The following is a 13,453-nucleotide window of genomic DNA, read 5'->3' on the forward strand; positions in this document are numbered from 1 at the left end:
TGCGCGACCCTTGGTTGAGCTGCAGGAGCGACTGATCGAAGCGGAAGACCCCTATTTTGAGCTGAAAAATGGGGGTCTCAGGGCTCTAAAACGCTTGTTTGAGCTTGAAGGAGTGCTTGCACAGCTCACTTTCAATTTTAGCGAAGTTAGATATGCTTGATGGTCAGCTGCATGAAAAAGATGGGAGCTGTGCGACCAGTGGTTCAAAAGTTATGACCCGAGCCGTAAACAAGCTCAAAATGAGGTCCAAAACTGACGAAGTTGCTTCAGTTGGCTTGAAAATTAACAAAGCTTGCTCGTAGAGCTTCCGGGATAGGCCCATTCGCTTCCTCGTGAAAAATAGGTCTTAGAACCACCTTAGATGAGCTTGCGCGACCCTTGGTTGAGCTGCAGGAGCGACTGATCGAAGCGGAAGACCCCTATTTTGAGCTGAAAAATGGGGGTCTCAGGGCTCTAAAACGCTTGTTTGAGCTTGAAGGAGTGCTCGCACAGCTCACTTTCAATTTTAGCGAAGTTAGATATGCTTGATGGTCAGCTGCATGAAAAAGATGGGAGCTGTGCGACCAGTGGTTCAAAAGTTATGACCCGAGCCGTAAACAAGCTCAAAATGAGGTCCAAAACTGACGAAGTTGCTTCAGTTGGCTTGAAAGTTAACAAAGCTTGCTCGTAGAGCTTCCGGGATAAGCCCATTCGCTTCCTCGTGAAAAATAGGTCTTAGAACCACCTTAGATGAGCTTGCGCGACCCTTGGTTGAGCTGCAGGAGCGACTGATCGAAGCGGAAGACCCCTATTTTGAGCTGAAAAATGGGGGTCTCAGGGCTCTAAAACGCTTGTTTGAGCTTGAAGGAGTGCTCGCACAGCTCACTTTCAATTTTAGCGAAGTTAGATATGCTTGATGGTCAGCTGCATGAAAAAGATGGGAGCTGTGCGACCAGTGGTTCAAAAGTTATGACCCGAGCCGTAAACAAGCTCAAAATGAGGTCCAAAACTGACGAAGTTGCTTCAGTTGGCTTGAAAGTTAACAAAGCTTGCTCGTAGAGCTTCCGGGATAAGCCCATTCGCTTCCTCGTGAAAAATAGGTCTTAGAACCACCTTAGATGAGCTTGCGCGACCCTTGGTTGAGCTGCAGGAGCGACTGATCGAAGCGGAAGACCCCTATTTTGAGCTGAAAAATGGGGGTCTCAGGGCTCTAAAACGCTTGTTTGAGCTTGAAGGAGTGCTCGCACAGCTCACTTTCAATTTTAGCGAAGTTAGATATGCTTGATGGTCAGCTGCATGAAAAAGATGGGAGCTGTGCGACCAGTGGTTCAAAAGTTATGACCCGAGCCGTAAACAAGCTCAAAATGAGGTCCAAAACTGACGAAGTTGCTTCAGTTGGCTTGAAAATTAACAAAGCTTGCTCGTAGAGCTTCCGGGATAAGCCCATTCGCTTCCTCGTGAAAAATAGGTCTTAGAACCACCTTAGATGAGCTTGCGCGACCCTTGGTTGAGCTGCAGGAGCGACTGATCGAAGCGGAAGACCCCTATTTTGAGCTGAAAAATGGGGGTCTCAGGGCTCTAAAACGCTTGTTTGAGCTTGAAGGAGTGCTCGCACAGCTCACTTTCAATTTTAGCGAAGTTAGATATGCTTGATGGTCAGCTGCATGAAAAAGATGGGAGCTGTGCGACCAGTGGTTCAAAAGTTATGACCCGAGCCGTAAACAAGCTCAAAATGAGGTCCAAAACTGACGAAGTTGCTTCAGTTGGCTTGAAAGTTAACAAAGCTTGCTCGTAGAGCTTCCGGGATAAGCCCATTCGCTTCCTCGTGAAAAATAGGTCTTAGAACCACCTTAGATGAGCTTGCGCGACCCTTGGTTGAGCTGCAGGAGCGACTGATCGAAGCGGAAGACCCCTATTTTGAGCTGAAAAATGGGGGTCTCAGGGCTCTAAAACGCTTGTTTGAGCTTGAAGGAGTGCTCGCACAGCTCACTTTCAATTTTAGCGAAGTTAGATATGCTTGATGGTCAGCTGCATGAAAATGATGGGAGCTGTGCGACCAGTGGTTCAAAAGTTATGACCCGAGCCGTAAACAAGCTCAAAATGAGGTCCAAAACTGACGAAGTTGCTTCAGTTGGCTTGAAAATTAACAAAGCTTGCTCGTAGAGCTTCCGGGATAGGCCCATTCGCTTCCTCGTGAAAAATAGGTCTTAGAACCACCTTAGATGAGCTTGCGCGACCCTTGGTTGAGCTGCAGGAGCGACTGATCGAAGCGGAAGACCCCTATTTTGAGCTGAAAAATGGGGGTCTCAGGGCTCTAAAACGCTTGTTTGAGCTTGAAGGAGTGCTCGCACAGCTCACTTTCAATTTTAGCGAAGTTAGATATGCTTGATGGTCAGCTGCATGAAAAAGATGGGAGCTGTGCGACCAGTGGTTCAAAAGTTATGACCCGAGCCGTAAACAAGCTCAAAATGAGGTCCAAAACTGACGAAGTTGCTTCAGTTGGCTTGAAAATTAACAAAGCTTGCTCGTAGAGCTTCCGGGATAAGCCCATTCGCTTCCTCGTGAAAAATAGGTCTTAGAACCACCTTAGATGAGCTTGCGCGACCCTTGGTTGAGCTGCAGGAGCGACTGATCGAAGCGGAAGACCCCTATTTTGAGCTGAAAAATGGGGGTCTCAGGGCTCTAAAACGCTTGTTTGAGCTTGAAGGAGTGCTCGCACAGCTCACTTTCAATTTTAGCGAAGTTAGATATGCTTGATGGTCAGCTGCATGAAAAAGATGGGAGCTGTGCGACCAGTGGTTCAAAAGTTATGACCCGAGCCGTAAACAAGCTCAAAATGAGGTCCAAAACTGACGAAGTTGCTTCAGTTGGCTTGAAAGTTAACAAAGCTTGCTCGTAGAGCTTCCGGGATAAGCCCATTCGCTTCCTCGTGAAAAATAGGTCTTAGAACCACCTTAGATGAGCTTGCGCGACCCTTGGTTGAGCTGCAGGAGCGACTGATCGAAGCGGAAGACCCCTATTTTGAGCTGAAAAATGGGGGTCTCAGGGCTCTAAAACGCTTGTTTGAGCTTGAAGGAGTGCTCGCACAGCTCACTTTCAATTTTAGCGAAGTTAGATATGCTTGATGGTCAGCTGCATGAAAATGATGGGAGCTGTGCGACCAGTGGTTCAAAAGTTATGACCCGAGCCGTAAACAAGCTCAAAATGAGGTCCAAAACTGACGAAGTTGCTTCAGTTGGCTTGAAAATTAACAAAGCTTGCTCGTAGAGCTTCCGGGATAGGCCCATTCGCTTCCTCGTGAAAAATAGGTCTTAGAACCACCTTAGATGAGCTTGCGCGACCCTTGGTTGAGCTGCAGGAGCGACTGATCGAAGCGGAAGACCCCTATTTTGAGCTGAAAAATGGGGGTCTCAGGGCTCTAAAACGCTTGTTTGAGCTTGAAGGAGTGCTCGCACAGCTCACTTTCAATTTTAGCGAAGTTAGATATGCTTGATGGTCAGCTGCATGAAAAAGATGGGAGCTGTGCGACCAGTGGTTCAAAAGTTATGACCCGAGCCGTAAACAAGCTCAAAATGAGGTCCAAAACTGACGAAGTTGCTTCAGTTGGCTTGAAAGTTAACAAAGCTTGCTCGTAGAGCTTCCGGGATAGGCCCATTCGCTTCCTCGTGAAAAATAGGTCTTAGAACCACCTTAGATGAGCTTGCGCGACCCTTGGTTGAGCTGCAGGAGCGACTGATCGAAGCGGAAGACCCCTATTTTGAGCTGAAAAATGGGGGTCTCAGGGCTCTAAAACGCTTGTTTGAGCTTGAAGGAGTGCTCGCACAGCTCACTTTCAATTTTAGCGAAGTTAGATATGCTTGATGGTCAGCTGCATGAAAAAGATGGGAGCTGTGCGACCAGTGGTTCAAAAGTTATGACCCGAGCCGTAAACAAGCTCAAAATGAGGTCCAAAACTGACGAAGTTGCTTCAGTTGGCTTGAAAGTTAACAAAGCTTGCTCGTAGAGCTTCCGGGATAGGCCCATTCGCTTCCTCGTGAAAAATAGGTCTTAGAACCACCTTAGATGAGCTTGCGCGACCCTTGGTTGAGCTGCAGGAGCGACTGATCGAAGCAGAAGACCCCTATTTTGAGCTGAAAAATGGGGGTCTCAGGGCTCTAAAACGCTTGTTTGAGCTTGAAGGAGTGCTCGCACAGCTCACTTTCAATTTTAGCGAAGTTAGATATGCTTGATGGTCAGCTGCATGAAAAAGATGGGAGCTGTGCAACCAGTGGTTCAAAAGTTATGACCCGAGCCGTAAACAAGCTCAAAATGAGGTCCAAAACTGACGAAGTTGCTTCAGTTGGCTTGAAAGTTAACAAAGCTTGCTCGTAGAGCTTCCGGGATAAGCCCATTCGCTTCCTCGTGAAAAATAGGTCTTAGAACCACCTTAGATGAGCTTGCGCGACCCTTGGTTGAGCTGCAGGAGCGACTGATCGAAGCGGAAGACCCCTATTTTGAGCTGAAAAATGGGGGTCTCAGGGCTCTAAAACGCTTGTTTGAGCTTGAAAGAGTGCTCGCACAGCTCACTTTTAATTTTAGCGAAGTTAGATATGCTTGATGGTCAGCTGCATGAAAAAGATGGGAGCTGTGCGACCAGTGGTTCAAAAGTTATGACCCGAGCCGTAAACTCTGTAATTCGATTTTTCAGCTCGAAATTGCAGAAAAACAGCTGTTTAGGCATGAAGGAGTGCTCGCACAGCTAACTTTTAATTTTAGCGTAGAGAGCTCTGTGTGAGGGCTAGTTGGTGTAGAAAGCTCAGTCCAATCGGACCAGTGGTGTAAAAGTTATAGCGCTTTGGCTGAACTGCAATTTTGAGCTCAAAAAGTGACGAAGTTTAGAAGAATGAAATTTCGGGCAACAAAAAATTGTTCAATTTTAATATAATTATAACCGCTGGAAAGCCCTTGAGCATAGCTTTCTAATGGTATATTACAATTTTTTTTACTAAAATTAGTTTAGGTTCCAGCTCGAGTTAAAAATTGACTTTTGCTATTTTTTCAAAAAAAAAAAAAAATTTCACTTCAGTCTCTTGCATTTTTGGTCAACAAAAAATTGTGCGATTCACTTCGGGTAAAAAGCGTTGGAAAGTACATGGGCAGGGCTTTCCGGGCGTGTTTTCAAAAGTTATTTTGAGCAAAAATTGAGCAAATGGTGAGCATTTGAAAAAAAAAAATTTTTCCCCAGAAATACTCATTTAGGAGATTTCTGTGTATTATAGGGGGAGGGTAGTAGCGAGAATTTTCAAAAAAATTTTGAAAAATTTCAAAATTTTTGAAAATTTTTTTTTTACTTCCTAACCTCAAAAGCGTATCAGAAAGGCGTAATTTGATGAGACTTGACCACTGGTAAAGTATCATCGCTCGATTTCGCCTCAGTAAGGAGAACCATCCAAGGTTCGAAAAGAACGAAGGTCAGATAGTTTATAACTAGAAAGCAGAACCAAAACTGCCTTAAAGGCTTTGTGTAGTTGAGCAAAGTCTCTTCTCGAGAAGGCTAAGAAAAGCTTGAAATTGAAGCAATCAGTCGTTGAGCTGTTTGTGAAAAGAAGGATTGGCTTTAGCTAATGTGCTTCTAAGTACTGCGCATAACTATGAACCGGTGTAAACCAAATCATGCTTGGTGGCTCTTGCATGAGACTGGACTTGGTGCCCCAGTCAAAGTAGCTTGCTTATAGGTATGGTTGGATATGGTTAGCCGTATCAGCACCAGAGGTGCAACAACCGTGCTGTTTAACTAAGTGAGCTGTCGAGTTGAAGTCGTCTTGGTCTCAAAGAAACGTGCTTGGTGGCGCTTGCATAAGCCTGGACTTGGTGCCCCAGGAAAGACTTACTTATAGGTGTAGTTGGATATGGTTTACCGTATCAGTACCAATGGTGCACAACTATGCTGTTTAACTGAGTTAGTCAGAGGACGGCGTTTCCTAAGTCCTCTAGAGTCAAAGATTGCTTTAGCTCGTGAAGGTTCTAATCATGCTTGATGGCTCTTGCATGAGACTGAACTTGGTGCCCCAGTCAAAGTAGCTTGCTTATAGGTATGGTTGGATATGGTTAGCCGTATCAGCACCAGAGGTGCAACAACCGTGCTGTTTAACTAAGTGAGCTGTCGAGATGAAGTCGTCTTGGTCTCAAAGAAACGTGCTTGGTGGCGCTTGCATAAGCCTGGACTTGGTGCCCCAGGAAAGACTTACTTATAGGTGTAGTTGGATATGGTTTACCGTATCAGTACCAATGGTGCACAACTATGCTGTTTAACTGAGTTAGTCAGAGGACGGCCTTTCCTAAGTCCTCTAGAGTCCAAGACTTCTTTAGCTCGTGAAGGTTTAAAATGCTGATAGTAGTAGTTTGTGCGTGGGAAAGGTTGACCTTAGTGTGCCTTTCTGGAAAGGTAGCAGCTTGCAAATCAGGGTTCGGTTTGAAAAAGCTAGCTTCCGAAGTACTTTAAACTGATTGATCCTGTCAGTTGCCATATGCTTGTCTGAAAGACTAAGCCATGCATGTGTAAGTGAAACTTGCAAAAGTGAAACCGCGAATGGCTCATTAAATCAGTTACTATCTAAAAGTTGAGTTACCTGTCAGATGAATAACTGCGGTAACCCTGCAGCTAATGCATGCAGATTGCGTGACTCCGGTCGCGAACTTTTACAAGAATTCACCGAGCGACCTGCTAAGTACGGGCGCATACCGGATGAATCCAAAGTAACTGAAAGATCCCAGATGGCTTAGGCCGGGGGACGCAGCTTCCGAATTTCTGAGCTATCAACCTATGATGGTAGTGTAACGGACTACCATGGTTGTGACGGCTAACGGGGAATCAGGGTTCGATTCCGGAGAGGGAGCCTTAGAAACGGCTACCACATCCAAGGAAGGCAGCAGGCACGCAAATTACCCACTCTCCGCACGAGGAGGTAGTGACGAGAAATAATGATATGAGCCTTAATGGTTTGTAATCAGAATGGAAAGGATGCAAAAGCTCCTTTGATGATCGAGTAGAGGGCAAGTCTGGTGCCAGCAGCCGCGGTAATACCAGCCTCTACAAGCGTATGCAAAAGTTGCTGCGTTTAAAAAGCTCATAGTTGGATCTGTTTGAGTATAACGGTAACATGGTGGTTAGTTAACGCTTTCCACTCGTTACGCTCATCCTTCGCATCGAAGAAATACCTTGCACTTAAATGTGACGAGGTGTGGAAACGGTGTTTTCACTTTGAGAAAATTAGAGTGTTCAAAGCATCCTTTGGGATTGAATAATCAAGCATGGAATAATGGAGAATGACCCGCGTTTTACTGATGCCGGTGGCTAAAGTGCGGTAATGATTGAAAGGAACAGCCGGGGGCATTTGTATTGCTACGTTAGAGGTGAAATTCTTGGATCGTGGCAAGACAAACTACTGCGAAAGCATTTGCCAAGAATGTTTTCATTAATCAAGAACGAAAGTTAGAGTATTGAAGAGGATTAGATACCCTCGTAATTCTAACCATAAACTATACCAACTTACGATTTGTCAAAGTCTCTTCTGACTTGGCAAGAAATTAACCGGGAAACCAAAGTTTATTGGTTCCGGGGGAAGTATGGTTGCAAAATCGAAACTTAAAGGAATTGACGGAAGGGCACCACCAGGAGTGGAGCCTGCGGCTTAATTTGACTCAACACGGGAAATCTCACCAGGTCCAGACATCTTAAGGATTGACAGATTGATGATCTTTCATGATTATATGGGCGGTGGTGCATGGCCGTTCTTAGTTAGTGGAGTGATCTGTCTGGTTAATTCCGATAACGAACGAGATCTTGATCATCTAAATAGTGCCATTCTCGTTAGAGTATTGGTTACTTCTTAGAGGTACTATGTGCAATTAAATAGCACAAGTGAAGTGAGGCTATAACAGGTCTGTGATGCCCTTAGATGTCCTGGACTGCACGCGCGCTACACTGGTGAATTTAAATTGAGGGATAACCTTGGCCTATATGGTCCGGGTAATCACCTAAAATTCATGAGCGTGAAGGGGATCGAATGTTGTAACTTGCATTCGTGAACCAGGAATTCCTAGTACTCGGTAGTCAACAACTACTGGGGATTACGTCCCTGCCCTTTGTACACACCGCCCGTCGCTACTACTGATTGGATGTTTAAGCAAGAATTGCGGAAGCCCGTCGCTGAGACTTCGGTCCTGGCAATAGGTGGAAGCGGATCGAGCTTAATTGTCTAGAGGAAGTAAAAGTCGTAACAAGGTTTCCGTAGGGGAACCTGCGGAAGGATCAGTGACTAATGCCACTGTTTGAGCGAAGAGCCGGTCAGCTCATTAAATATGAACCGGTACGCAGTAGATCTTTTTGGAGATTTTGCTGAAAGGTGGTGGTGCATAATCAAGAAAGAGTCGGTGGTGCATGAGTGTAAGAGAGACGGTGGTGCATGAGACTGGGGATTGGCTCCCAGTCAAAGTAGCTTGCTCGGTGGTTGATGATAGCAAGAAAGAGTCGGTGGTGCATGAGAGTAAGAGAGACGGTGGTGCATGAGACTGGGGATTGGCTCCCAGTTAAAGTAGCTTGCTCGGTGGTTGATAATAGCAAGGAAGAGTCGGTGGTGCATGTGAGTAAGAGAGACGGTGGTGCATGAGACTGGGGATTGGCTCCCAGTTAAAGTAGCTTGCTCGGTGGTTGATAATAGCAAGGAAGAGTCGGTGGTGCATGATAGCATGATGTTCCTTCATGGTTCATCTAAGAGTTGGTCTAGCTAAGGTTAGATTGGCTCAAGGTAGTCCTTAATGGATCACCTTAGATTCCCGAAAGATAATTCAAAGAGAGTTGACCTGATGCAAGTTAGGTTAACTCAAGGTGATCCTTGTTGGTGATCCTTAGTATGATGGTGGTGCATTAGCAAGAAAAACGGTGGTGCATGATAGCTTGAGACTGGGGATGGGCTCCCAGTCAAAGTAGCTTGCTCGGTGTGGATGATAGCAAGTGAGAGTCAGTGGTGCATTATAGCAAGAGAGAAGGTAGCCAAATGTCTCGTCATTGTTGACGCCAAAATCAGGTAGCCAAATGCCTCGTCATTTTTGACGCCAAAAGCAGGTAGCCAAATGCCTCGTCATTTTTGACGCCAAAAGCAGGTAGCCAAATGCCTCGTCATTGTTGACGCCAAAAGCAGGTAGCCAAATGCCTCGTCATTGTTGACGCCAAAAGGAAGTCGCTCAAACTTGGGTATTCTGTTGATCAAAAAGCTGTTTAGATGGTAGCTTAGGAGTAACTTCTCCTAGATAAGCTTGTTTGATGGTCGTTTAAACAGTGTACGATTTTCAGTTTGCTTTCGTTAGAGAAAGACTGAGGAAAGCGAAGGCCCGAATGCTTAAGAACAGGGTGATCTATGCTTGGGTAATCACACTTAGTACGAGAGGAACAGTGTGTTCAGTTCCCTGGTTTCAAGCGTCTGCCTGAGAAGGCGGATGCGAAGCTACAATTGATGACCTAAAGCGTAGATTGAATTGCTCTATCTGCATCATGAAAATTGCCTTTAATGGTTTAAATTGGCAGTATCAAGTATATTGATGCTGTTGACCCCGATGTCAGATAGGAATGCAATCCCCCATTGATGATGGGAGGTCGCTCGAACTTGGGTATTCTGTTGATCAAAGAGCTGTTTAGATGTAGTACCGGTGTGATACATGTGATTGCATTGAGAGAGCGTTTAAACAGTGTTCGATCTTCAGTTTGCCTTCGTAAGAGTAAGACTGAGAAAAGCGAGGGCCCAAACGCTCAAAAACAGGGTGATCTATGCTTGGGTAACACTTAGTACGAGAGGAACAGTGTGTTCAGTTCCCTGGTTTCAAGCGTCTGCCTGAGAAGGCGGATGCGAAGCTACAATTGATGACCTAAAGCGTAGATTGAATTGCTCTATCTGCATCATGAAAATTGCCTTTAATGGTTTAAATTGGCAGTATCAAGTATATTGATGCTGTTGACCCCGATGTCAGATAGGAATGCAATCCCCCATTGATGATGGGAGGTCACTCAAACTTGGGTATTCTGTTGATCAAAGAGCTGTTCAGATGTAGTACCGGTGTGATACATGTGATTGCATTGAGAGCGCGTTTAAACAGTGTTCGATCTTCAGTTTGCCGTTGTAAGAGAAAGACTGAGGAAAGCGAAGGCCCAAATGCTTAAGAACAGGGTGGTCCAGACAGCTCAAAGTCCGACTGCGGTTGGCTTTGTTCTAATCGAGTGAACACTTACTTTTGGAGAAATCCGATCGTAGGAGTGATCAGTCTTCGGATTGATCCGGTTCTTTTACTGGTGTATCTGTCAGATCCTTAGGGACTGGATAGAACACTTAAAGCAAGTCGCTCGATCTTGGGTATTCTGTTGATCAAAGAGCTGTTTAGATGTAGTACCGGTGTGATACATGTGATTGCATTGAGAGAGCGTTTAAACAGTGTTCGATCTTCAGTCTGCCGTTGTAAGAGAAAGACTGAGGAAAGCGAAGGCCCAAATGCTTAAGAACAGGGTGGTCCAGACAGCTCAAAGTCCGACTGCGGTTGGCTTTGTTCTAATCGAGTGAACACTTACTTTTGGAGAAATCCGATCGTAGGAGTGATCAGTCTTCGGATTGATCCGGTTCTTTTACTGGTGTATCTGTCAGATCCTTAGGGACTGGATAGAACACTTAAGCAAGTCGCTCGAACTTGGGTATTCTGTTGATCAAAGAGCTGTTCAGATGTAGTACCGGTGTGATACATGTGATTGCATTGAGAGCGCGTTTAAACAGTGTTCGATCTTCAGTTTGCCGTTGTAAGAGAAAGACTGAGGAAAGCGAAGGCCCAAATGCTTAAGAACAGGGTGGTCCAGACAGCTCAAAGTCCGACTGCGGTTGGCTTTGTTCTAATCGAGTGAACACTTACTTTTGGAGAAATCCGATCGTAGGAGTGATCAGTCTTCGGATTGATCCGGTTCTTTTACTGGTGTATCTGTCAGATCCTTAGGGACTGGATAGAACACTTAAGCAAGTCGCTCGAACTTGGGTATTCTGTTGATCAAAGAGCTGTTCAGATGTAGTACCGGTGTGATACATGTGATTGCATTGAGAGCGCGTTTAAACAGTGTTCGATCTTCAGTTTGCCGTTGTAAGAGAAAGACTGAGGAAAGCGAAGGCCCAAATGCTTAAGAACAGGGTGGTCCAGACAGCTCAAAGTCCGACTGCGGCTGGCTTTGTTCTAATCGAGTGAACACTTACTTTTGGAGAAATCCGATCGTAGGAGTGATCAGTCTTCGGATTGATCCGGTTCTTTTACTGGTGTATCTGTCAGATCCTTAGGGACTGGATAGAACACTTAAGCAAGTCGCTCGAACTTGGGTATTCTGTTGATCAAAGAGCTGTTCAGATGTAGTACCGGTGTGATACATGTGATTGCATTGAGAGCGCGTTTAAACAGTGTTCGATCTTCAGTTTGCCGTTGTAAGAGAAAGACTGAGGAAAGCGAAGGCCCAAATGCTTAAGAACAGGGTGGTCCAGACAGCTCAAAGTCCGACTGCGGTTGGCTTTGTTCTAATCGAGTGAACACTTACTTTTGGAGAAATCCGATCGTAGGAGTGATCAGTCTTCGGATTGATCCGGTTCTTTTACTGGTGTATCTGTCAGATCCTTAGGGACTGGATAGAACACTTAAGCAAGTCGCTCGAACTTGGGTATTCTGTTGATCAAAGAGCTGTTCAGATGTAGTACCGGTGTGATACATGTGATTGCATTGAGAGCGCGTTTAAACAGTGTTCGATCTTCAGTTTGCCGTTGTAAGAGAAAGACTGAGGAAAGCGAAGGCCCAAATGCTAAAAAACAGGGTGGTCGAGACAGCTCAAAGTCCGACTGCGGTTGGCTTTGTTCTAAATCAAACCAGTGCTAGATGGTCGAAAAACAACCTTCAACGGGGGATCACTAGGCTCGCTTTACGAGGAGGAGCACAGCTATATGTGTTAATTCAGTAAGAATCGCAAGATTTGTTTACTGACCTCTCTAACGCAAAAGGCGGTCTCAGCTTCGGCTGTTGATCGCGTCCGAATCAGGGTTATTTGAAATCGATTGAACGCTTACTTTTGGAGAAATCTGAGGGTAAGAGCGATCTGTCTTCGGATTGGTCCGTTCTTTTGCTGGTGTATCTACGAGATCCTTCGGGATTGGTTAGAACACTTAAATCAAGTCGCTCAAACTTGGGTATTCTGTTGATCAAAGAGCTGTTCAGATGTAGTACCGGTGTGATACATGTGATTGCATTGAGAGCGCGTTTAAACAGTGTTCGATCTTCAGTTTGCCTAAGCTAGAGTGATAAACTCCTGCACATTACTACTTCGGTAGTTTTATGGATGCTTGAGTGCCTTTAAATCGTAACCTGATTTGGACGAGAGAACCCCCTGAACTTAAGCATATCAGTAAGGGGAGGAAAAGAAATCAACCGAGAATCCCTTAGTAATGGCGAATGAACAGGGAAAAGCTCATCGGGAAGAGGAGTGGTAACACTCCTCGGTGTCCGGTATGGTTTGCTGCCTGGCTTGTTGACTTGACTGGATGTCTATTGGAAAATAGCATCAAAGAGGGTAAAAATCCCGTAACAGTCTTGTTATAACTTGTCGACGGCGCATTCCTATGAGTAGAGTTGTTTGAAAGTGCAACTCGAAGCTGGAGATATGTCTCTCCAAAAGCTAATTATAAAGCGAGACCGATAGCAAACAAGTACCGTGAGGGAAAGTTGAAAAGCACTCTGAAGAGAGAGTGAAAAGTACGTGAAACCGTTGAAGGAGAACTGGAGTGAGCGTTATCATGCCCAATGTCTTGAACTTGATTCTAGACCACCGGGTAGTGTTGTTAAAGTCTTTTGGTGATCATTGTTAAAGATGCGAGCTATTTGTTTTCTTCGGATTTCAAATTTGTTGTGTCTTGACTAAATGAGATAAAGTTTTATCTCTTTTGTTTGCCTGTCTGACCTTAACATCCCAATCAATGCTCTCTACAGCCCGTCTTGAAACACGGACCAAGGAGTGTGAGTTGCTTGCAAGTGCTGTCGCTGTTTGAAAGCGTACACGCGTAATGAAAGTGAACGGTGTAACTTTTATGAGTTGCATTAACTTTTGTGGTGAGAGCGTCAAAGCGATGTCTCGCAACCACGGACGGTTATGTTGCTAAAACATGACTGATCCAGAGCAAGTAGCACACGACCCGAAAGATGGTGATCTATGCTTGGGCAGGGTGAAGCCACGGGAAACCATGGTGGAAGCCCGAAGCGGTTCTGACGTGCAAATCGATCGTCTGACCTGAGCATAGGGGCGAAAGACTAATCGAACCATCTAGTAGCTGGTTTCCTCCGAAGTTTCCCTCAGGATAGCAAAAGCTTAAGCAAGATTGAAAAATCTTCGCTGTGCAATTTCATCGGTTAAAGCGAATGATTAGAGGACTGGGGGAAA

At 45.3% G+C, this 13,453-nt stretch overlaps 1 non-coding gene and 1 pseudogene across 1 annotated transcript in view; both read left to right on the forward strand.

The window, feature by feature from the left end:
* The first annotated feature begins 11,914 nt into the window (after nt 1-11,914).
* LOC134856454 (5.8S ribosomal RNA) lies at nt 11,915-12,066 on the forward strand (annotated as a pseudogene).
* Nucleotides 12,067-12,379: 313 nt separating this feature from the next.
* The window catches only part of LOC134856452 (large subunit ribosomal RNA), a 3,517-nt gene continuing 2,443 nt past the window's right edge, over nt 12,380-13,453 (forward strand). The window contains exon 1 of the ribosomal RNA XR_010164812.1: nt 12,380-13,453. This exon is cut by the window's right edge and continues 2,443 nt beyond it. This is a non-coding gene — a ribosomal RNA (large subunit ribosomal RNA).

This window comes from Symsagittifera roscoffensis, unplaced genomic scaffold (genome assembly GCF_963678635.1).
Source record: "Symsagittifera roscoffensis unplaced genomic scaffold, txSymRosc1.1 SCAFFOLD_185, whole genome shotgun sequence".
NCBI lineage: Eukaryota > Metazoa > Xenacoelomorpha > Acoela > Convolutidae > Symsagittifera > Symsagittifera roscoffensis.